Source organism: Mirounga angustirostris, unplaced genomic scaffold (genome assembly GCF_029215605.1).
Source record: "Mirounga angustirostris isolate CCGP_5_RB_7025 unplaced genomic scaffold, mMirAng1.0.hap1 SCAF_17, whole genome shotgun sequence".
NCBI lineage: Eukaryota > Metazoa > Chordata > Mammalia > Carnivora > Phocidae > Mirounga > Mirounga angustirostris.
The window spans coordinates 1,183,462-1,208,771 of record NW_026991725.1 but is presented as its reverse complement, the minus strand read 5'-3'; the positions used below and the strand labels follow the sequence as shown (position 1 = coordinate 1,208,771).

The 25,310-nt window shown below is 39.1% G+C and overlaps 1 protein-coding gene across 5 annotated transcripts in view; it reads left to right on the top strand.

The window, feature by feature from the left end:
- The first annotated feature begins 2,512 nt into the window (after nucleotides 1-2,512).
- PAFAH1B1 (platelet activating factor acetylhydrolase 1b regulatory subunit 1) overlaps nucleotides 2,513-25,310 on the top strand; it is an 87,580-nt gene continuing 64,782 nt past the window's right edge. For 2 of the 5 annotated variants that reach the window (XM_045889647.3, XM_054510997.2), the window contains exon 1: nucleotides 3,209-3,479. The gene's annotated coding sequence lies outside the window, so the exon portion shown is untranslated. Of the gene's footprint in view, nucleotides 2,653-3,208; nucleotides 3,480-9,436; nucleotides 9,570-25,310 lie in introns of those variants that run through there. The other 3 variants (XM_045889646.3, XM_045889649.3, XM_054510998.2) reach the window with 3 other exon arrangements.

Sequence of the window (25,310 nt, the reverse complement as noted above, 5' to 3'; positions counted from 1 at the left end):
AAAAATAAAGATCTGCAATTCAAATGAGTGGGGAGATTGTTAAATTGTGGTAAGTAAAATGGATGTTTATACTTAATCTTTTCTCAAGAAACATCATCCAAAATATTCATTATTAAATGTTTCCTGGATGGATGTAGTAGGTTCTATGTAAATCCTTATGAATTATGATGGATGGCATAGATGTCCTAACTCTCCATTCTCAAAAGACAAGTGTTTATTAAGATGGATCTATCATTTTAGCAACTGAAAAGAAAGTGCACAGAACCATAACACATCACTCCACATCAAGTTAAGCATATAACAGTTTTATTTCTGTTTGGAAAAATTATAATCCAAGGAAAGTTTTTATACATTCTTCCCAAGGGAGTTTGTATTTTAAAGGAGTGCTACAGAAATAAAACCTGATCCCAGTTTAGTGTATAATTACATAAAAACAGATTTTAAAGATTCTAAATACATGAGTCTATGAGCTCAAGGTTTACAGCAGTCAGTACTACCTACTTGTCTTAAATCAGTGTTTATCAGTGTGATTCTGATTTCTTTCCGGGCAATTCTGTTGGCTTTTGGAACATTCATTTTAAAAATAACTGATTTACTCAGCTATTAAATACTAAGTAGTGTGATATCACACAATAATAAATATTTTAAAAAGGTAAAAATGAACCAAAGGTGGATTCTTAGAACAAGAGAGGTTAATTTATTTCATGTTTACTGACTGTTACCGGACACAGCACAGACCAAACCTCTGTGCCTCTTCTTGTTGTCCTTGTCTAACTGGAGAACTCCAAAGCTGTAAACCTGAAAAAGATCTTCCAGAGACCCTTTGACTTCCTTCCCTGCCTTCATGAAGAAAAACCCAAGCCCTCCAGACAACCAACCCTCACTCATGCTCTTCCTGAACACCTCCAGGGATAGAGACAACCTTCCTCTGGAAAAGTGAACTTGCTTTGGTATCAAGCAACAGAAATGGTTACATGAGTTACCTAGGATTCCCCATTAAGGACTATATATCACACATACAGCATCACCTCCCCATTTCTCACAGAAGTCTTATAAGTTAGCTATTTCATTAGGTCTGTTTTATAGAGAAACCCAGGCCAGAGAGTAATTTAGCAAAGGTTGCACTTCTGGTAAATGGCTGATCCAGGATTCATACCCAAGTTATCTCTTTCATTAACCCAGTTGCTTCTCAAAGTCAGTGTATGCATTTACCTACACAGGGAATTAATAAAATCAATAAACAAAATCCTAAACCTATGTTTTAGAAAACGAGTTTCCTTGGAAAATATAAATTAAATAGATAATCATACTAGGTACCACTTATTAAGAAAATATTCCATATTGAAAGGTTCAGAACTTCAAATCTAGCCTATTTTTATTTTAAATTTTAGTTAACATACAGTGCAGTATAAATCTGGCCTATTTTAAATCAAATATCTCCGTGTGGAATAAATAGACTGCAAATCCCCAAGACTTGTCATCAGTATATAAACCTATAATTTAGCAAACACACACACACACACACACACACGCACATACACGCAGGCGTGAGCACCTTCTGAGGATAAAGTTCCAGGTCTTTCTTTGGGTGTCAATTTTGAGACTTCAAGTGTCTCAAACGTGTGTGTGACTAAGGAAAAAAATAGCTGAATCATGTCTAAAAGCGAATCCTCCCAATTAAAAATCTATAATAAAAAATAAAACAACTGGGCTTTCCATCAGCCTTTTAGCCTCAACAGCTCTTCTCTCCAAACCAACCCAACCTACTTCCCTCCTCTTCGCCCCCACCAAACTGGGAAATGAACCTTAAGGCCGGAGGTAGAAGGGGCCACAGCTTGGCCTGGGCTCCACATTATTCTGAAGCCTATCGGGGCCCGGAATCCACGGGTCCCAACGGGTCCCCGCTGTTGGCGGAGAGAAACGGGGAGAGCTCTGTTTGTGGGCAAAAGCAGGGCGGGGAGGTGAACACAGCCGGAGTTCACGAGGTGCCTGAGCCATCACACGAGGGTCTAGGAAGAGGGAACCCAAGGTTACAGAGGCGAGCAGAACGCGAGGAGCACCTCCTGCGCAAACTCCTCCGCCCGCCACTCGGTACCGCCACACCGCACCGCCAGCCCGCGGGCTAAGCGGAAGGCAGCGAGGCTCAGGGCCCGGCCCAGGCCGGCGCATGCGCCGCAGCCCTCTCCGCTCCCGGCCCCCCTCCCCTCTCTCATCCCGGCGGGTCTGGGGCGGCGGCGGCGGCGGCGGCGGCGGCGGCGGCGCGGTGACGTCAGGGCGTTGGGGCAGCTCCTGTGACAGACGGAGCTGGAGCGGCGGGGCGGCGGCGGAGTCCGGCGGCTGAGATAGCGAGTGAGCGAGCGAACGAGCAGCGATCCCAGGGCCCAAGGAGCGAGAAAGAGGAGGAGGAGCGCTCGGGCGCGAGCGAGAAAAGCCGCGAGCGCCAGGCTTGGGCTCGAGCCCCGGAACGGCTGAGGAGCCCGCCCGCTCCCCTCCCCTCCCCCTCCCCGGGCCCGGGCCCAGCGCGCCATCCTCCCCCTCCCTCCTTCCCTCCCTCCCTCCTTCCTCCCTTCCCTCTCCCTCTCCCCCTCCCCCGCCGGTGGATGGGAGTGAAGGACGGAAGAGGCCCTGCGGAGGCGGCGGAGCAGCGCTCCGGTAAGGCGGCGAGGGGGTCTGTGCCCTCCCCTCTGTCTTCTCTACGGCGCTCGGGCGGCTGCGGGCCGGGCCGGGCGGCCTGACGAGGTGGCTGCGCCGGTCCCCTCCCTCCCATTCTCCCCTCCCCCTGCCGCCGCCGCCTCCTCCTTCTTCTTCTCTCCTCGCTCTCAAAATGGCGGCCGCGACGGCCGTTGAGTGAGAGACACGGGAGGAGGGGGGACAGGCCGGGGAGGGCGCTGCCCTCGCTCCCCTCCTCCCCGACCCGGCTTCGGGGGGTGCCGGAGCCGCCGCGACTCCACCCGCGGCCCTCCCCGGGAAGAGATCGCCCTCCTCCCTCAGTGACTTAGCAAGAAAAGTATTCTTGGGTAGGAAGGGCGTGGAGAGCAGGTCGCTCTCTGATCTTGGGAAAGGGTTTGGCGCTCTTCTCCCTGGCCGCGCAAGGCGAGGGCCGCAGCCCCCACCCCACCCGTGGTCGGCGGCTCGGGGACCGTGCTCGGCTCCGCGCGGCCTGGGCGCCCATAGGCCTTCAGGCGTTCCGTCCCCCACCTGTCCTTAGGATGGGGTTGGCCTGAGGAGGACGGCCCACCCCTTCCCTGGTCCCTCTGTGCGGCGGTCCAGCCTCTGCACCCGCTGGAGAGCGGTCCGACCCTCGGAACCATCCGCCGCATCCACCCACCGAATCGGGCAGGTTTTTCTTTTCTGCCCCTGGCTCCTGAGACGGGAGTTGCCTTTTGACGTTGTAACACAGCTTCGAGGCCCTCAGCCCTTCCTCTTCATCTGATCTCCCCACTCCTTTAGGAAACGCAGTGCCGCCTTTAGTCTCCCAGGTGAGAAAATAGAAAATGTCTTTGAGGTGGTGGGCAGATTTTAGCTCTCTCAGCAGTAGAGAAGAGGAGTAGGTTTTCAATATTTTAGATAAGAGAGCAAGGTGCCTTGGCTTTATTTTTCCACCTTTCTTCAGTGACTTAGCAAGAAACTCCCTGGGAGGAGGGCAGGAAATTTTCTTTTGGGGTTGGCGTTTGGGTCCAAATTACATCAGTCCTTTGGTTAAGAATTTGTGCTTTTGAAGAGAAGAACCAGATTTGTGGTTTCATTCTCAATGGGCGATGTCATGCCAAGGTCCCCCCCCCCCCCGCCTTCCTTAAGAGGCATTCGGGAGAGAATAAAGATATTACTGTTATCCCGACCTCTACTTTAACACATAGTCCTCAAGATTCATAACGCTTTAAAGGCTAAACAAAAAATTTATGCCATTTTTGGTAATTCTATTTTTGTTGGGAGGTGGGTTGTTTTGTGTGAATTTCGTTTTGAGTCTAGGGCGGAGGAGAGAGCTTGGGCCTTTCATACCAGTAATGTCATCCCTCCTCCTTTGCCACAGTAGTATTTGCTTAAAATTTTTTGTGTGTGTGTGTGTTTTTTCTGCAGCAGGGCTTGATTACTGCAGGGTTCAGTCTTTTAATCAGGAAAATTTCCTGCCTGAGTATGTCGGCAGTGATATAATGTTGAATAAAAAGCTTTTACTTAAAAAAATTCTGATTTGCTTCTAAGACATCAGCTAGCTTTTAATATCTCATGGGTATCTTTCAAGACACAGTTTTCCAAAATAACTGGCAATTGCAAGTTGCAGTTTTTATTAAAGCATAAGTGTAATCTGTATTTAGGGTGATTTATTCTTTCATGTTCTATTATAAATGATCATTGTTTGGATTGTTCAGAAGGGGAGGATCTCTTAAAACAAATTTGAAGCTGTTATTTTTTTTATAAATCAGAGAAAGGAACCCAATTTTTCACCAGATACTCCTGTATATATTGATTTTGTTAGAGATAACCCTATTTTGGTACCCATCCCCTCCCCTTTTAAAAATGGGCTAATATTTGTGGATGCTGTGAACAGCCATTGAGCTGAGGAGACTGGGTGGAGTAAGAGAGCAGAAGCTGTGAAATGCTAGATTGCCCTTTCATAGCATTTTTCTTTTGCTTATGTTTTGTAAGGTTATTGGATACTAATTGGTGCTACAACAAAGGTATTTCTCTGTAGTAAATTTTAAAATCTGATGTTTTTAGTTTCCAACATTTTTGCAATTGGGGTAAAAAGCAATGTCCCTGCTCTAAAGCAGACACTTATTGTCTCTCTGTATTTGTGTATACATACACACACACACACATATATACAACCCGTGTTAATGTTTTTTTTTATTGTTTTAGTCAAGTAAATGTAAGTTAATGAATGCAAAAAATATTGGGCAAGAAATAGCAATAGAAAATATGGCAAAAATCTAAGAATACTATAGATGTTTTCTTTTACTGTAGTTTGCATTGGAACAGTAAATCTGATTTTTTAATAATATCAAAGATGAGTAAAAAAGGATAAGATAATTTGTGTTAAAGGCTATTTATAAAGGTTTTCTTCTTGTGTTGTCCCTTGAAAGGGACCTTTTGTAAGGTACTACCACAAGAGAGGGTAGGTCACTTTAATGTCTTCCATCAAGCATTCATGTGAATAGACATCTTCAAAAGAATGTCAGATTCATATGGTAAATGTGATTTTGATGAGACTTAAGACTGTTTGTCAGTGTATGATATATTTTCACACTTTTGTTATTTTTAACGTGATTAGAAGGTAGAAGGGTTCATATGGTGAGGAATGAGTAAGGTAGAGAATGATAATTCACTGTTATGTGACATATTCCCATCCTAGTATTTGAAGGTATAGAAGTGCACTAAGAGCGGTGATTTTTCAGTAGACTATTCATTGATCAGGAGCTTAAAATAATTTGACTTATGAGAGCTTTAGTTCCAAATATGTATCTGTGGATGTTTCTGATACACGTGACAGGATCTTTTGCTTAATTTGGAGATCAGTTTTTAAAATTCTTCATAATCCTATATTTATAAAACTTTTAATGAGATTGGGATAGATTTCATTTTTTTAGTAGAATTATTTGGTATGTATTTTTCCAGTTAAAATAACTTCAGAATATAAGAAATTTGGAGATGTTTCTGGAGGGGAAGAATCAGTATCATAACTTTTCTTTTTCTAAGCTAGAACATCCATGTTTCATTGTCTCTATTTTTTCAATGTAAATGTTTCCCTTTTGTGTACTAAGTAATATGTATGTCAATACATACTACACATACACACACATATACGTGCATGTATACACCTTGTGGCTCATATTTTAGGTATTCAAGAAAAAATAGAACCTTACTTTTTGTTTACATATGGCTCACCTTACTCACAACTTGTCATCTTAATAAACAAGCCATAGAAACTATGGAAGTTGACAACAGTATGGCGGTGTCTTTAAAAAACAGACTCAAAGCAAAATCTTAGGGCAATCAGAATGAATTTTCCAATTCTTTCCCTTGAGTTCTACAATAGTGAGTCACATACTCTTTTGCCAAAGGGACTTAAGGCTCAGTTGGTTTTAAACTGAGCTGGCCAATGTCTGCTGTGGTCCTAGAAGAGATTTTTTTATTCATGTCTAAGTCTCTATTTTGAAAATATTTCATTATGACAGGTAACCTGTTTTCATGTATGTTGGAAAGAGAAATAGTTAAATGTGAAGTGGAAATTCTTTGTCACTGTTCTTAAGTCTTCTACAGTAGGACTGTAATTGTTTTTACTTAAAATGTTGCTCTATTTAAAATAAAACTAATGGTATGCAATGAGTTCTGAAAAGATAAAGGGAAAAAAAAGATGAAAACCTGTTCTCCTGAAGTTGTTTAGCTGTAGAGTGAATCTTAGTTGTAAAGGCCAGGTGTTTTGAGAAATCTGTATTCATGAAGAAAAATGTTATAATATATGAGCCTAATAATGAACTGCAATTAAGGCTTTTTGGATTGTTTTAGCTTTGTTGCTGGTTTGGCATGACATTTTCAGGTAGTTATTTAAATAGAACCTTGGTTTATGTGTCTAAACTCCTATGTGTATAATTTTTAACCTTGCCATGGCAGTTAGATATAACTGATATTTGTGAAATGCTTTATACTCGTGGATGCAGGCATCATAAGTGCTTATTATTTTGATTTATTGTTTTCTCTTTAAAAGATGGTGGCTTTTGGTTGAAATGTCCCTAGGTAGGATTGATCTGTGCATTAAGGATATTTCTGGAAAGGTATCCTCTAAAGTTACTGTCATTTAACAGTGTCATAAACATTTCTCTGGAACTTTGTAAATATATTGAATGTGGTACTCATTTTCATTTGTTCTGCTACTTTTGGAGGCAGATTTGTGTTTTTATGGGTGAGAAAACTAAAATTTAGAGAATGTCTTTCCCTAAGGTCACATGTTGGGGTAGCAGCTAGATTGAGGTAAATATAGGAATTTAACCACTTGGGTATTGCCTTGCATGATTTCTTATTCTTTTGACAAAATGGACCCTTTTTATGACTATTCTTGTGTTTGTGAATTTCTTCCTTTTCTAAAATGGTGAAAGTCCATTAGCATTTATTGTCTGCATCATTTAAATTGGCATTTATTAACATACAGTCTTGTATTGTTAACTATTTTGCTTACATAAGGCCTTAGGCATTTGAGTAGGGACTCCCAGAGAGTGCCTGATACTGCTTTACAGAAGTATTAATAAGTAAATAAATACTTGTTGCATACATGCTGGTAGTATTAATAAGCAAGTGTTAATAAATTAATGTTAAGTATTAAATTAATATTTAAGTAAATATACATAAGTTGTATTAATAAGTAAATAAATATTTGTTGTAATAGATTGAATGCAGGGTTATGTGAAAGGAAATGTGCTAAGCTATAGCTCTTTGTAATAGCTGACTTCCAGTGATCTTTCAGGAATTGAGGTGAAGGAGGGAGAAGTGTTCATACTTCCTTTAAAGGGATTTTATGTTGTTCCAGGGAACAGGGTCACACTCCCGACATACCTGTCAGGGCCACAAAATTCTCATCCATAAGAACTGAATTAACCCACCTGGACGCATTACGTTTGCATCTTGTAATTATTTGTTTTTTGCATTTTTATTATGTGTTCTTTGAGCTCTTATGTGTTGACAAGAATTATTGACAGTTAACTAAGGCTGTTAACAAATTTTCTGAAAGACTGTCTTTTGATAACAGTGAAATTAAGAATCTGGGAAATTTTCAAGGACTTTAATTTTTAAATGCATAGAAAATTTTATGTTTATTAAGATTTTGCATATTGATTAATCCACTTTAATAAGTCTATGGCAAAGATAGAAAGATGTTTTGTGATATTAGTGTTCTGTATGCTTAAGGCATATTTTATTCATCTTTCCATATTTGTTTTTATTTTATCAAAAATAGGCTGACTGCAGGATGCCTGGCTGGCTCAGAAGAGTGTGTGACTCTTGATCTCGGGTCATGAGCTTGAGCCCCACATTGGGTGTAGAGATTACTTAAATGAATAAATAAAATAAAAACTTTAAGAAAAAATATGCTGACTGCCAAAAAAGGGAAGATGAAGATGAGTCAGTTTTATTATTTGGTTTTTTGTTGCTAATTTTTATTTTTTAAGCCTTATCACAGAAAACAGATTAAGCTATTGACTGAAACCATATCTGAATATTTTAGTAGTCCTAATTCCACAATTTGCCAGCCATGTTCTTTGAGCAGCAGCTTCAGTTTTCTTATCTATAAGTGGATAATGTTGACAGTATCTAACTCAGAATAATGGCTACTATTGAATGAAGAATGGCCTATAAATCCTTCAGTAAATGATTTTTTTTATTGTTAGAGACTTTTTAAAGGAGAATTTAACATGCAGTTAATCAAATAAGTAGTCAATATATTAATATAGTAGGTTTTTTTTTTTTTTAAGATTTTATTTATTTGAGAGAGAGAGCATGGAATGGGGGGGCAGAGGGACAAGCAGACTCCCTGTTGAGCAGGGAGCCGGATGCCAGGTTTGAAATAAGTGGAGAAATACCACAGAGGTGAAGTGCACTTCTCCCAGGACCCTGAGATCATGACCTGAGCCAAAGTCAGACACTCAACTGACTGAGCCCCCACAGGGACCCCTTAAGTGTATTTCTTTTTTTTTTTTTTTTTTGATATTTTATTTATTTATTTGACTGAGAGAGAGAGAGTGAGAGCAGGAACACAAGCAGGGAGAGTGGGAGAGGGAGAAGCAGGCTTCCTGCCGAGCAGGGAGCCCGATGCGGGGCTCGATCCCAGGACCCTGGGATCATGACCTGAGCTGAAGGCAGACGCTTAACGACTGAGCCACCCAGGCACCCCCCTTAAGTGTATTTCTTAAGAATTAATGTTAGGGATTTTTTTTTTCTCTTTGGTATTCGTTATGTGTATCTGAAAACCAGTGATGTGTTCATAGTTTTTTTTTTTTAGGATTGTATGTATGTATGTATGTATGTATGTATTTAGAGAGGCTTGTGCAGAGGGAGAGAGAGAATCTGAAGCTGACTCCACACTGAGTTTGGAGCCTGATGCAGACTTGATCTCACCGCCCTGAGATCATGACCTGAGCCCAAATCAAGAGTCCCACACTCAACCGACTGAACCACCTAGGCACCCCTCAAAGTTTCTTAATAGGCAAAGAGTGCTATGTAAATGAGTGCCAAATGGAATAATTCATTTTTTTTAATGTAAAAGTATGTTGCAAATAAGCATTTTATTTAAACTGTAAAGTATGGTTTACATCTTTAACAATCAGAACATTTTTGTACTTTTAAATATTATTAATTTAATTTAAATTAATTTAAACACATTTTTCCTGTGTTTTTTTAATAAAGTTTTGTTGTTGTTGTTGTTTTAAGATTTTATTTATTTATTTGACAGAGAGAGAGAGACAGCGAGAGAGGGAACAGAAGCAGGCTTCCCGCCGAGCAGGGAGCCCGATGTGGGGCTCGATCCCAAGACCTGGGATCATGACCTGAGCCGAAGGCAGATGCTTAACAGCTGAGCCACCCAGGTGCCCCTAAAGTTTTTATTTTGGAATAATTTTAGATTTACAGACAAATTGTGAAGATAGTGCGGAAAGTTCATACACCCTGGACCCAATTTTCCCCGTTGTTAACATTTTAATTTTTGAGGTACATTTGTCAGTCTTTGTATTTACTGTTAGTTAAACTCCAGACTTTATATGGATTTGACTAGTTTTTCCATTAATGTCCTCTTTCTGTTCTAGATCCAGCCCAGGGTACCATATTACATTTGGTTATGCCTCTTCTGGCTTGTGACAGTTAATTGGTTCCTTGTTTCTCATTACCTTGACAGTCTTGAGTAGTACTCGTCAGGTATCCAGTAAGATGTCTCCCAAACTGGGTTTGTGTGGTGTTTTTTCAATAGACTGGGGTTAAGGGATTTGGGGAGAAATACCACAGAGGTGAAGTGCACTTCTCATCATATCATGTCTAGGGCTATATGATACACACAAAACATCCCTGGTGGTGTTAACCTTCATCATTTAGTTGATATAGTATGTGCCAGTTTTCTCTACCCTAAAGGTATTTTTTCTTTCTCCTACTTTATCCTTTGGAAGCTAGTCAAGTTCAGTGTTTAGGAAGGGGGCAGTGTTTACATGTGTTAATTGGAGTTCTTCTGTAAAATAGATTCATCTCCTCTCCCCCATTTATTAAAACAATTTACATTTTTGACTATCAGAAAAATTTTGTTTAGAATCTTAAATATTAAATCAAATAACCTAAATTTTGCCTGGTTTTCTAAACAGTATTGTAACTATAGTTTGGAAACTAAAGATCAAAGAAAAATTTTGAAGAAATATATTTAAGTGTATTATATATCCCTCTAGAAATTATTCTGAGAGTAAAGTTCAGTGTTGGGATTTTAGAGAAGAGCTCCCCATTTCTCCATTTGGGGCTTGTTTAGAGGGAGACTGCTGTGACCTGAGAAGCAAAGCAAATAGGGTATCTTAGTCATTGATTCTTTCCTAGTATTTGAATATTCCAAATAATAAATTTTAAATAGTGCAGCAGAAAACAGAACATTTTGACTGATTAGACTCTTACTTTCAAAACAGAACTGGTAAATCCATGTCCTGTCCTAAAAGATATTATTTCATATTAAGGAGAATTTATAATTTGAGAGTAAGATTATTTTTGAGAATTGCAGTTACTACATTCTTTATATCTTGCCCTTCCATTGTAACACTTATATAGAGACTTGCATTGGTTTTCTATTAAAAAAAAAAAAAATCCTGGGGCACCTGGGTGGCTCAGGCTCTTGATATTAGCTCAAGTCTTGATCTCAGGGTTGTGAGTTCAAGCCATGCGTTGGGCTCCATGCTGGGCCTGGAGCCTACTTAAAAAAATAAAAATTAAAAAATAAAAATTTAAAAAATACCCAACACCATTAGATATATTTCTCTTCTAAATTTTCATCAGTTTTTTTGGTTGTTGTTTTTTTTTTAGAGGTGCCTGGGTGGCTCTGTCAGTTAAGCGTCTGACTCTTGTTTTTGGTTCAGGTCATGATCTCAGGGTTGTGAGATCGAGCCCTGCCTTGGGCTCCATGCTCAGTGGGGGCTGTTTGAGATTCTTTCTCTCCCTTTCCTCTTGCACTCTCACTCTTTCTCTCTAAAAACAAATCTTTAAAACAAATAAATTTTCATCAGATTTTCTGTCCAGCAGACACTTACTTAGCTAAATTGTATCCCAAGTACTAAGGATACAAACATGATTGTCAGTCCCTGCCCTTGAAGGTCTTAAAGTATATAAACACATAATTTAATATGCAAAGGTAGCATAACACTGCTATAATCAAAATACGTACTTGGTGTGATGAGGGCCCAGACTGTTCAAGGAAGTCTTCACAAAGGTGTTGAACATTTTTGAAGAAATCCTGTCACATTGTTTGGGGTTCCAGGCAGAGGAAGTGATTTATACCCAGTCTCATGAATACAGCTTGGTTGGTGAGGAAAGTTCCAAGTAGTTCAGTATGGCTGGGTTCATGAGTTAGTATAGAGGAGTTGATCTGGCCTGATTACCTTGATCTGGCCTGTAAAGCAGGGTGTTAATGGACCATCTTCATCAGAGGTAGGTTTTTATCTGTTAAAAATGTAAATTTCCAGGCTCCATCATAGACTTAAGAAAGAGTTGAAGCAGGACCAAGGTTGGGGAAGGTTTTTTGGTTATTGTTGTTTGTGTGTGTTTTAACTGGATAACCAGTTAGGTGTACTGGAGATTTGAGTCCTAAAACACTTGGTGTTTTTTTGTTTCATATGTCTGCCAGTGTAATTAATAATAGGAAATTTTTGTTTCTTATTGCTCACTAACCTTATGAAGCATTAAAAAATTGATTCTGTCATCGGGATGTATTCAGTGCAGTCTGTTGTAGGAACCATGATGAGGTACTAGAAGGTGCTCCAGAATGGGGACAGCAGTAGAATCATAAAGGTCACAAAGTGGGGAGAGGGAAGACCTGACCTACATTACATGATGCTCAGTGTTACTGGAGTGTGAGCAAAGTGGGACCTGATTAGAAATGAGACTTGAAAAGTGGGCAGGGATCAGATACTCATCAAAGGCCTTATAAACTATTTTGAAGCATGTGGACTTTAGGAAGTAGGGAGGCATCATAGTTGAGTGATGAAGAGCCCCACCTATGGAGCCCAGGTGCTGGGTTCAGCTTTCAGCTCTGTTGCTTACATAACTGTGTTATCTATATTTTACACACGTGTGTGCATACACACACGTGCACACTATATAAAGGCTAGTTACTTAAATTCTCCTAAGGAGTTATGAGGAGTAAATGAACACTTGTAAAACACTTAAAAGCAGTGACTAGCATATAGTAAGTGCTATATAAATATTAAGTAAAAAATAGGGGGCCGAGGGGCGCCTGGGTGGCTCAGTCGTTAAGCATCTGCCTTTGGCTCAGGTCATGATCCCAGGGTCCTGGGATCGAGCCTTGCATCGGGCTCCCTGCTCTGCGGGAAGCCTGCTTCTCCTTCTCCCACTCCCCCTGCTTGTGTTCCCTCTCTCACTGTGTCTCTCTCTGTCAAATAAATAAATAAAATTAAAAAAAAAAATAGGGGGCCGATGAAGGTTTTGTTTTTAGGTAGAGAAGTGATATGGTTAGATTATATCTTAAATAGATGGTTCTGCAAGCTGTGTAGAGGATAGATGTTAACAGCCCAAGACTGGATTTTGGCAGACCTGTTGAAATTAGTCCAAGTGAGAGATGATGGTGGTATGCATAGACAAAAGAATAATCCAACAAATGTTGAGGAGGTAAACTTGGCAGATCAAAGTAATCGGTTATAGAGGAATAAAGTCAAGAGTCAAGATTGACTCCCACATAAAGTATTATTTCTAACATTTCTAAAGCAGTACTTTTTAAAGTACTTTTGATCTTAGATATTCTCTGTGCTAGTGGTATTTGAAGCTTTGGGGGTATATTGTGATGGTTCCATAAAAATGAGAACTAATGGCCTAAGATAGTTTTTAATTTCTCTAGATTAATAGGCCGTTGTTTTTTTCTAGGTAGAGATAAATTTCTCTTTAAGGATATACTGTTATGGGGGCATTGTTAAACGTCTGCCTTAGGCTCAGGTCATGATCCTAGGGTACTGGGATTGAGCCCTGCCCGCATTGGGCTCCGTGCTCAGCGGGGAGCCTGCTTCTCCCTCTCCTGCTCCCCCTGCTTGCGTTCCCTCTCTCGAGTTCTCTCACTCTGTCAAATAAATAAAATAAAATCTTTAAAAAAAAAAGAGATATACTGTTATGCAGAAAACTCTTATTTAGGTCAATTCCAAAGAGCCAGAAGGCTTGAATAATAATTTTGTTAGGTGTTTTTTATGTTATATCTTTATGTTGAGATTTATGATTATAAAGATAATAGCTAGCACCATGGCGTAATAGTTTAAAAAATTTGAAGTGACTGTTTAATCATTAAAAACATTAAAACTTGGGCGCCTGGGTGGCTCAGTCGTTAAGCGTCTGCCTTCGGCTCAGGTCATGATCCCAGGATCCTGGGATCGAGCCCCGCATCGGGCTCCCTGCTCGGCGGGAAGCCTGCTTCTCCCTCTCCCACTCCCCCTGCTAGTGTTCCCTCTCTCGCTGTGTCTCTCTCTGTCAAATAAATAAAATATTAAAAAAAAAAATTAAAATCTGTTAATTCTGTTATATCCAATTTTTTTTCATTGTTTATAAAAATATGGTAATAAACCTTAATAGCCAGAATATTTAATCACTTATTCATTTCTTGGGTAAACCTTAGCTCCCTGCTCCCCTCTCTATTTCTAGATTTGTTAGATTGGGGGGGCTATTTTATTATTACTATTATTGTTATTATTATTAATTCCAGTATAGTTAACATACAGTGTTACAGTAGTTTTAAGTCTAAGGATTTGTCAGATTTTAAGAATGGCTCTTTGTTTTTACCATTCAAATGGTTTTATAAAAAGGGGGGGGAAACTTGATTGAAAATAGAACTTTTGGATTTGAATTTTCTCTAGATTCTTAGTGATATAATTAAATGGATAGGAAATTTAATATCCTTATGTAGGTTTTTTTTTTTTTTTCCTCCTTATGTAGTATTTAAAATCTGGGTCCTGGATTATAGGGATATACATTGTGTATGATATCTGTCACTTAGGTATTGCAGGGCCATTAGGTAGAGGAAATAGCAACATGCACAGATACAAGCATGAAGAACTATTATGTGTATGCTGGAAAGTAGTTGGGCAGAGGGGATTTGTAGGTATGTATGGATATGAGGCTGCAAAGGTAGACTGATAGACTTTGTAAATTATATTCTGTATATATATGGTAGACAATTTGGAAGTCAACAAACAGTTCCAAGCAAAGATGAGCATTATGATCAGATGTGTATTTTAGATAGTTTATGTGGGTGGCAGTGAGGGATGTAGATTGGAGTTTGGAGGTCACTTAGGAAACTTTTTCAGGAAAGAATGATTAGTGCTTGAAATAAGATCATGACGGTGAAGGTTACTGATGAGAGAAAGGTTTAGGAGGTAGATGTGGGATACTACATAAAGCAGCCAGATTAATTTTCCTGAACCACAGTTCTGAGAAGTCACTTTGCCAAAAATCAGCTTTTTACTGTCATTAGTGAGCAAAGGGCAAAGGGCATGCTGCTGGAAACATGCTATTTAATAGATACCAGCTTAAAACAGATTAGGTACTCAAGGGGTTTTCTTGTGTCCTGGCTCATCTTTTCATCCTTTTTCTTACTGCCTGCCATGTATCCTGTAATTCAGCCTTATGAAGATACTTCCTATTCCTTAAGGTGTTTTCACTGTGCCACTCCCTTCTCTTTTCCTCGGTGTATATTCTCACCTGTCCGTCTTTCAAATCTGCATACCAAATTTTCCTTTTCCAGGCAACTTTCCCTAATTTTTTTCATCTCAAAGAAATTTTCTTTTCTTCTCAGTTCATAATCTTATGGTATCTGTTACTTTCACTCTTGTTCTAGCTTACATCAAATTTTATGTGATGTATCAAATGAGTTAATGCATTTAAAGAGCCTAGAACAGTACCTGGCACTCACTAAACATTCAGTAAATGTTGGTCATTGTTATTAATGGTGATGATGAAGATGATTAAGATGAATTGATAATGGTAATAGGGCAGTCCACCTTTACTTTCTGCCATCTTGTGATGGCAAAAGTGATTTGTTCTTGTCCTTGGACACTAGGAGAGCAAGGGTCTCTTCTACTTATGTATGTAAAAGTGCAAAAGGTACTGTGCCATATTGCCATTTTTCGAAGTGAAATTACTGTCTCTTCATTATTCCTGAGCTCTGTTGAGGGAATTTAAAATGGCAGGCAGGCTCTTAACACTGATTGTCTCATTAAGTTTCACCACAACTATTTGAGGTGGGTAGTAGAACTCCTTTTATAAATGGGCAAATAGACTTAGGAAATTTGAAAATTTGCGTAAGGTCACACAGTTTTTAAATGGCCAGGTTGACATTTGAACCTCTACTATTGGACTCCAAAATTCTACATAGTAGGACTTCAAAAGTGTAGGATTTATTCCTTCAGTGCTTTCATCAGCTTGCTGTTGGAGGCCCTGTGATGGGACCTATACTCAGAATGCTTTTTTTTATTTTACATATCTCCAGTTTAATTTGTTATTTATTTTAATTATGGAATATATCGAACATGCAGGAAAAGTACTTGCAGTGATGTAAAAAAATCCACATAAACTACTACCAGAATTGACAGATGTTAACATTTTGTCATACTTGCTTTAGTTTGAGAAATAAAGCATTTTTGGGTGCCTGGGTGGCTCATATGGTTAAGCGTCTGCCTTCGCCTCAGGTCATGATCCCAGGGTCCTGGTATCGAGTCCTGCATCAGGCTCCCTGCTCCGCGGGGGGCCTGCTTCTCCCTCTGCCTCTCTCTGTCTCTGTTTCTTATGAATAAATAAATAAAATCTTAAAAAAAAAAAAAAAAGGAAAGCAGGGGCGCCTGGGTGGCTCAGTTGGTTGGGCGACTGCCTTCGGCTCAGGTTATGATCCTGGAGTCCCGGGATCGAGTCCCGCATCGGGCTCCCTGCTCGGCGGGGAGTCTGCTTCTCCCTCTGACCCTCCTCCCTCTCATGCTCTGTTTCTCATTCTCTCTGTCTCAAATAAATAAATAAAATCTTTAAAAAAAAAAAAAAGGAAAGCATTATTGTAGTTGATATCCCTTTTATACCTCTTTCTAATCCGTTACCCCTCCCTCACTCTTCCTAGTGGTAAAGTTCCTCTTCAAGTTTGTATATATCCTTTTGTTCTGTTTTTATACTATAACAGTAAAGTATACATATACATATCCGTAAACTATGTATGATAATTCTTAAAATATGGGCGCCTGGGTGGCTCAGTTGGTTAAGCGTCTGCCTTCAGCTCCTGGGATCCAGTCTTTCATCCAGGCTCCCTGCTCAGCAGGGAACCTGCTTCTCCCTCTCCCTCTACCCTTTCCCTCCCCCATGTTCTCTCTCAAATAAATTTTTTTTTTTTATTAAAGATTTTATTTATTTGAGACCGAGAGAATGAGAGAGACAGAGAGCACATGAGGGGGGGGAGGGTCAGAGGGAGAAGCAGGCTCCCTGCCGAGCAGGGAGCCCGATGCGGGACTGGATCCTGGGACTCCAGGATCATGACCTGAGCCGAAAGCAGTCGCTTAACCAACTGAGCCACCCAGACGCCCTCAAATAAAGTTTTTAAACAAAACAAAAGAAAACAAAAAATAATGCTTAAAGGGCACCTGGGTGGCTCAGTCAGTTAAGCATCTGACTTTGGCTGGGATTGTGATCTTGGGTTCCTGGGATCAAGCCCCTACGTTAGGCTCCAGCTCAGTGGGGAGTCTGCTTGTCCCTCTCTCTCTCTCTCAGATGAATGAAATCTTTAAAAAACAATAATGCTTACAATTTATATGAATTATATACTGTATATTATTCTACAAATTTTTTAACCTAACAAAATGTTTTCTAGATATATTACTAATATGTAGATCTAGTTTATTTTGTTATATAAGGTTGTTTCTAAATTTTCATTACAGATAGTACTTCAGTAAACATGAAGCTGTCTGTAGATAACAAAGAATTATTTTTTATTTTTGCGTTGCAGAATTTATCCTAAGGTTAATTTAAATATTTGTTATTTAGTAATTTGTATGCTTTTAATTGAATAAATAGAATAGATCATATTGTTAGCACTGATATGTATATATTTTTTAGACCATAAATTCTTAAATCTTGTTTTTCTTTCCGTCTCTTCAACTATTCAAAAACCCATATTAATCCGGTACTGAGCTAGGATTTACACACTGGTAGGCAGCCTTTAAGCAAAACCAAATCTGTAATTGCATTTCTCTTTCCCTTGCATCGTTAAAAAAATTCTTTTGTGTCAACATTCAAAAATTAGCTATTTTGCATAAAGTCTCCATTTTTGGATTATCCTGAAAAATTAGGAGCTCTTGCAACTGTGAGGCTCACATTTTCCCATGGCGGCAGTTGGTCCAGGCAGAGTTGCAGCTGCCCTCCTTTAGATGGGCATGAGCTCGCCAGTGAAACATTACAACCTTCCTTGCTTTTCTCATTTATATTACCTGCGTTCTCTGTAGACCTGTGTTTGTGATCTCTGCATTCTTGTATAAGTAGCTGTGAGGACACAGTGCAGGTGAAGATCAAAAAGATATTAAGACAGTTTGTAGGGGCGCCTGGGTGGCTCAGTGGTTAAGCGTCTGCCTTTGGCTCGGGTCATGGTCCCGGGGTCCTGGGATGGAGCCCCATGTCGGGCTCCCTGCTCGGTGGGAAGCCTGCTTCTCCCTCTCCCACTCCCCCTGCTTGTGTTCCCTCTCTCGCTGTATCTCCCTCTGTCAAATAAATAAATAAAATCTTAAAAAAAAAAAAAAAGACAGTTTGTAATTCATGAAGTTCTGTACAATGCAAGATATTCACCTTTTTTTTTTTTTTAAGCTGTTATATAGACCCTTGTTCTAGAAAGGTTTTAAGCAGAGGGGTTGAAAACTGGTTTAATCTCCTCAACCATCCTACCTTTCAGCACTGTGTATTTATTAAATACCTTATCCACAGATTACAAGTGGATGGTCCAGGGTTTTCTTTTTAAGTTATCTCTACACCCAAAACAGAGCTCGAACCCACAACCCTGAGATTGTGTTGCACACTCCAGCACGCTCCAGTGACAGAGTCAGCCAGGTGCCCCAGGTGGTCCAGAGTTTGGGTCGCAGTCATGCTTTTTGCTGATCATTTTATTTTTAATTTTAATTTAACTTATATTAAAAACCCAGTTCTAGGGGTGCCTGGATGTTTTAGTCTGCTAAGTGTCTGACTCTAAAATCTTTAAAAAAAAAAAAAAACAGTTCTACCACTGTTGTCTTTTTTTCTAGCTGATTCACAGTTTTACCTGTTTAGTTTCTGTATTTGATTTGTAACCCTTTATTTAAGGTAGTTTATAAAGATGCACATACTACAAAATACCATAGATTAAAAGTGAAGAGAAAGGGGCGCCTGGGTGCTCAGTGCGTTGAGCATCTGCCTTCGGCTCAGGTCGTGATCCCAGAGTCCTGGGGTCAAGCCCTGCATCAGGCTCCCTGCTCAGCGGGGAGTCTGCTTCTCCCTCTCCCTCTGCCATTCCTCCTACTTGGGCTCTCTGGCTCTCTCTCTCTGTCAAATCAATAAATAAAATATTTAAAATAAAAAATGAAGAGAAAGAAGAAACAAACAAAGGGTAAGGATAAAATGTAATCAGAATCTAGGCCAAAAAGGTGTAGCACAATGTACTTGCTACAGGCAGAGCGCAAATTTAACTCTTAGCTTTCTATGAGCTAACAGAATGAAAAAACCTGTTATTTTTACAATGTTCTTATGATAAAAGTAAACTAGTTAATTCAGAAAGATAACTAACCACTGTCAGATTAGAATTTTTCATAGGGGTCTTCATAACGGGGATTATGTATTATCATTACCCTCATCAACATCTCTAAGGTAGATGGTTGTCTAGTCTTTAATTACACTTAATATGGAAAGATCAACCACATGGGAAAGGCAGTCTGAAAATGTATGTAAATTGGCCTTTGTGGTCTGACCGATGGATAGAATTTCTCTCAACCCAGTCTTCGATACCTACTGAGATTGATTTCTTTGGCAAGCACCTAAAGTGCAGATGTTCCGTACGTGAAATACAGACCATTTTTATGTAGGATTTAAATATTTTTGTGAAAACCTAGTTTACCCAGATAGAATTTGTGTGAGCGCTTGTAGCTTAAGATTCCTCTTAGAAAAAAATTTAAATCTGCTACACGACTGTCTTGTTTGAAGGTACACAGAGCATTATTTTTCCAGAATATCCCCAAATGGTAAAATCATTAAGAAATACACTTAAAAGAAAAAAGGGCCAATACACAACCCTGTTTTATGCTGCTAGAATTTGCCTCAGCAGAAGACCATTCCTATGGATCAGGATTCATGATAGTTTTTAGCATAGATTAAATGTAAGGAGGTATTGTTTTTTATTTATGTCTGTAATAGAGATGGTCTCTACCCTCAAGAAACATACTAAAATATGGCTGTGCCCCTTAAAGATAAGATTTTTTTCTTCATCTGTACTAGAACTACAGTTCTGTATCTTGTTACCTTCACTACTGAATCTTTTGAATTCAGTCAAAACCTAGTTTCTGATGACTCCTTGTGTTTGCCATCTTTAGCCTCAACTTTTCAGCAACACTGTATTTTCCAACTGCTTAAAATAATTTTGCATTTGTCATGTTTTATTCAACATATTATTTTTCCTTCTTCCAAAACCTGCCTCAAAAATTTCTAATCACTTCTGTTTTTTTAGTCTTTTAGTTTATAAAGCTGACTTAGTCTTCAGCTTATGTTATATTCTTGTTATTGCCTTCTTTCCCGTCCCCTCCTTCCCACCTTACTTTTAAACTAGATTGTACTTTAATTTAGGGATAGATTGCATTTTAACCGTGTTTAATCTTAAAACCTCTTAGCACAGAGCCTAGCATAATAATCAATGAATGAATGAAAGGATATGTATAGCTCATATCTTCCAATTATATTCAACATATATAAGTTTCTTATGGACAGGAACGATTTCTTAACATTACTTTTATGTCATAGGCAGCTTTCCTATGTGCTGAGCTACATGGGACACAGATCTGTATTGTTGGGTTTGAATACTGGGTACCTGGAAGATCCTCAGTAAACAAATTGAATAATTGACACCAAGAATATAGTTCTGTTATCTGTTATCTGTTTCAGTGGAGGCAAACACTGCTATGGGTAATAGCAAACTAGAAATCAGTTCAGACACTGAAATGTTTTCCAGTTGTGTTGTCATAATACCTGGGCAGTTGTCCTTGGATATAAACAGGGCATCTGTCTTTAGGACTAGAGAAGGTCATCTTCAAGGCCAAGAGCAGCAAGTAGTGGACTGTGTCCAAAAAAAAAAAAAAAAATTCCACTTTTGCTTAATTGCAGTTTGACCATAAAAGCTCTTTTTTTCACATCATTCCCATTGCTCCATCCCAGTCCAGGCCTCTTTCATCTTCTACTTCCAGCTTTCCCTTGCTTTAATATCTCTTATGTATTATCTCCAAAACAATCACCATGAAATACCAATTTTAAAACCTTGCTCCCTTGCTTAAGAATTGTAGTGATTTCTGCATTGTCATAATGGACTATTTGCATTAGTTAGTATTCACCAAACCTTATTCCCAAAAAAAAAAAAAAAAAAAGGCACAAAATCTATCTTCGGGGTGCCTGTGTGGCTCAGTCGGTTAAGCGTCTGCCTTTGGCTCAGGTCATATACCAGGGTTCTGGGATGGAGTCCCACATCGGGCTTCTCTGCTTCTCCCTCTGCCCCTCCCCCTGCGCCTGCTCTCTCTTGCTCTCTCTCTCAAATAAATAAAATCTTAAAAAAAAAAAAAGCGGTATATACACTGTTATTTGTGTGATTGGAAAACATTAGAAAACTTTTTTCTTGTGTTACAGCATTGGATTTGTGCATGTGTGTGACTTAGTTTTAACTTAAAACATCAGGCTTACAGGGCTGTTGTAGCTATGTCTGTCTAATTGTCACCTGAAAATGTAACATTTATAAGCAGAAACCGGAAAAGTAATACACATGTTAGAATGTAAAAAGGTCTTCAATTTTAAAGTTGTAGTATAATCAGTGTTCAGCCTTTAAAAAGAAAAAAATTACATTGAAACCAGCCCCAGGGAGCTGGACTTTGATTTTTGCCTACATTTCAAAATTTGAATTTTTTAGAATTTTAAAAAAGTAGAATGAGAGTAAAGTGATACAGTGCATCTTTAGTTCTGAGGACATAGTAGATTTTTATCTCAGTTTTACTATGATGCCTGTAGAAGTCATTTAGAAACATTTACTAAATACCAATCGTATGTTAATTACCATGATTTTTTAAAAAAAAGAATTACCATGATATTTGATAGAGATACAAGGAGGAATATGTCAAGGTTGGAGGCTTTGGAGGAGTGGTGTTGAGATATCAAGGCAGATAATTAGAGTGTAGTGTGAGAATTGTTAAATTATGTGTATATATACAAACAAGTATGAAATCACAGAGGAGGGAGTTACTCTGCTTAATTTTTTTGGTTAAAACTGTAAATAAATCCCTCAAGTTCTGCTATTTATGCTGAGAACTTTGCTAATACTCTTTAAATAGTATTGATAAGTATTAGGTTGAACCTGTGTAATTTCCATTATTGGCAATTTAATACGGTGAACCCTAATAGTATTTTGGTATGGCAATTAAAACAAACTAAAACACAGTTAATAACTTTTGCCAATACTTTTTTTTTTTTAAAGATTTTATTTATTCATTTGAGACACAGAGAGAGAGAGAGAGAGCATGAGCAGTGGGAGAGGCAGAGGGAGAGGGAGAAGCAGACTCCCGGCTGAGCCAGGAGCCTGATGTGGGGCTCGATCCCAGGACCCCGGGATCATGACCTGAGCCAAAGGCAGACGCTTAACCATCTGAGCCACCCAGGCGCCCCATTGCCAATACTTTTGACAGTTGTTGGATAACTGATGTCTTATTAAAATAAAGCCTTGAATATTGAATAAATGTGCATTTTGGAAAACATTGTAAAACGTTCGGCTTGGTTTTTCTTTTTTAAGAAGATAATATGTAGGGGCGCCTGGGTGGCTCAGTTGGTTAAGCGACTGCCTTCGGCTCAGGTCATGATCCTGGAGTCCCGGGATCGAGTCCCGCATCAGGCTCCCTGCTCAGCAGGGAGTCTGCTTCTCCCTCTGACCCTCCCCCCCTCATGCTTTCTCTACCTCATTCTCTCTCTCAAATAAATAAATTAAAAAAAAAAATCTTTTAAAAAAAAAGATAATATGTATATGAAAGAATTTCATTAAGTATAAATTGCTGTGCAGTTATAAATTATTTTATAATTGCTTTTTTTTTTTAAATCTTTAAATTTTTTTTTTTTTTAAGATTCCATTCATTTGCGAGAGAGACAATGAGAGACAGAGAGCATGAGAGGGAGGAGGGTCAGAGGGAGAAGCAGACTCCCTGCCGAGCAGGGAGCCCGATGCGGGGACTCAATCCCGGGACTCCAGGATCATGACCTGAGCCGAAGGCAGTCGCCTAACCAACTATAATTGCCTGTAACTGTGGAAGTATAGTTAATTAATTTGGAAAGTTTTGCTTTGAAGGCTTGATTCCCTGCAGACATTTTTTGAGTGCCAAGACCCTATGCCTGGTTCTAGAGGCAAAGAAATTCAGTTCAGTGTTTGCCTTCTAAGGAGGTCAGTGTGGTACTGGAGATGGCATATATATAGTTACTTAGAAAGAATGTGCGACACAAGGTAGTATCAGTGATTTTTCAAATTTATCTTTTTTTTTAAGATTTATTTATTTGAGAGAGAGAGAGGGTGTGTGTGAAGGCAGCGGGGGAAGGGGCAGAGGGAGAGGGAGAAAATCCTTTAGCAGACTCCACTGCTGAGCGTGGAGCCTGAAGTAGGTCTTAATCCCAGGACTCCAAGATCATGACCTGAACTGAAATCAAGAGTCAGAGTGAGCCACCCAGGTGCTCCTCAAATTTATCTTAAGAGTGGAAATTTTTCCCAAACAACCTTGTATGCAGAAACTCAATATATAAGCAGATAAAAAGAGAGTCTTGCCTACTTGGCCTCCTCTCTGTTCACATTCCTGCTGTTTGAAACCATTGGTGTGGGAGTCAAAAGCAAACCTGGTTTGAATCCTGGTCCTGCCAATATCCAACTGTTTGACCTTGGATACATGACTTCTTCATCTGTTAAATGAGGATATTAGTTTCTTTGTTGGGTATTGTGAGAATTAAACATTGTAGTAAAGAAGCCTAGCATGTAGTGTCAGTAAATGGTTATTAGGGTTATATATATATGTATACATGATACAGTAAGACTAAAATAGAGGGAACCTACCTCTGCAAAGGGGAGTGGGCTAGCCAGGGTGGACTTCACAGAGGTAGTGATAGACTGCTTTCAGGCTGAATCTTGAAGGGGAAAGGAAAATTGCAAAACATGGTAAGGGGAGTGTACCCAAAATAAAACATTTAATAATGAAGACTTGAACATGTGGAATGCTGCATCATTATACCCTTCTGGAGATAATGGCCTTACTCGTGTTCTAGGTAGCTTTTCCTTAGATTCTTTGACTCACATTTTAGTATTAGTCTGGGCCAGGCCAGGATGAGAATCACTAACTTTCTTTCGCTAATTGATTAACTAAAGGAAAAAAGTACTCTTAAACCTGAATTTGTAAGCTATGCCTTGGTTATCATGCAATGGTGCATTCATAGGCAAGTCCTTCCTAAATGCAGTTGCATTAGTGTGTTGGAAATTAGGATTCTTTATGTCCTCCTCTGAGGTCTTAGTAGGTAGGTAAGATGTTTTGTTTTGTTTTTTGCCTGAGATTGCAGTTAATAGGACTACTGCTATGGATAAATTGCAGGTAGGTATTTACTTTAGATTTTTGGGAAAGAGAGCTAGAAAGTTAGTTTCAAGGAAAAACTAATGAATCATTATTGAATACTTTTTCTCCCTCAACAATGAAGGATTTTCCCTTTTTATAACAGATTTTAGACAAAACATTTCAGTGTGATAGGCTAATAGGGGAGGGGATATTAAACAAAATAGAGAAGATACAGAAAGAAATTAAGGTATAGATATATAAAATCATACAGCACTTCCTATGTACAGGTACTGTTGTAAGCACTTTATATGTAATCAACTCATTCAATCTGCTCAACAGTTCTGTGAAATAGATCCTATTAGTAAAAGTGGCCTGTATCAGTTAACTTCATTTGTTTGGTTAAGGGGGTTTGGAAATTATGGCTGGCAAACCAAGTCCTGCCTGCTACTTCTTTTTGTACAGCCTATGAGCTAAGCATTAATTTTACAATTTTTAGTGCTTGAAAAAAGCAAAAGAATATTTTGTAAACTTTTATAAAAAATTTGTTAATTTTATAAATTATCAATTTGTTAAAAAAAAGATTGCATGAAATTCAAAGTTCAGTTTCAGTACAGTTTAATTGGAACAGAAACACACCTGTTCTTTACATACTGTTTTTTTAATTTTTTTTTTTTTTTTTTGAGATAGAGTGTGTTTGTGTGTGAGAGCACAAGGGTCGGGACAGAGGGAGAGGGAAAGAGAATCCCAAGCAGGCTCTACACTGAGCTTGGAGCCCGATGTGGGGCTCAGTCTCACGACCCTGAGATCATGACCTGAGCCGAAATCAAGAGTCAAATGTTTAACTGATTGGCCATCCAGGCGCCCCTCATCTTTTTTTTAAGTTTTTATTTAAATTCCAGTTAACATACAATGTAATATTAGTTTCAGGTGTACAATATAGTGTATTGTACACCTGATTAAGGAGTACACTGTACTCCTTAATCCCCATCACCTATTTAACATATCTCCCCCCCCCACCCACTTTCCTTCTGGTCACCATCAGTTTGTTCTCTATAGTTAAGAGTCTGCTTCTTGGTTTGCCTCTCTCTCTCTCTCTTTTTTTTTTCTGCTTTATTCGTTTGTTTTGCTTCTTAAATTCCACATACGAGTGAAATCATGCTGTCTTTCTCAGACTTCTTTCGCTTAGCATAATACTCTCTAGCTAAGCGAAATAAGTCAGAGAAAGACAAATAGCATCTCTAGCTCCATTCACGTCATTGCAAATGGCTTTACATATTGTTTATT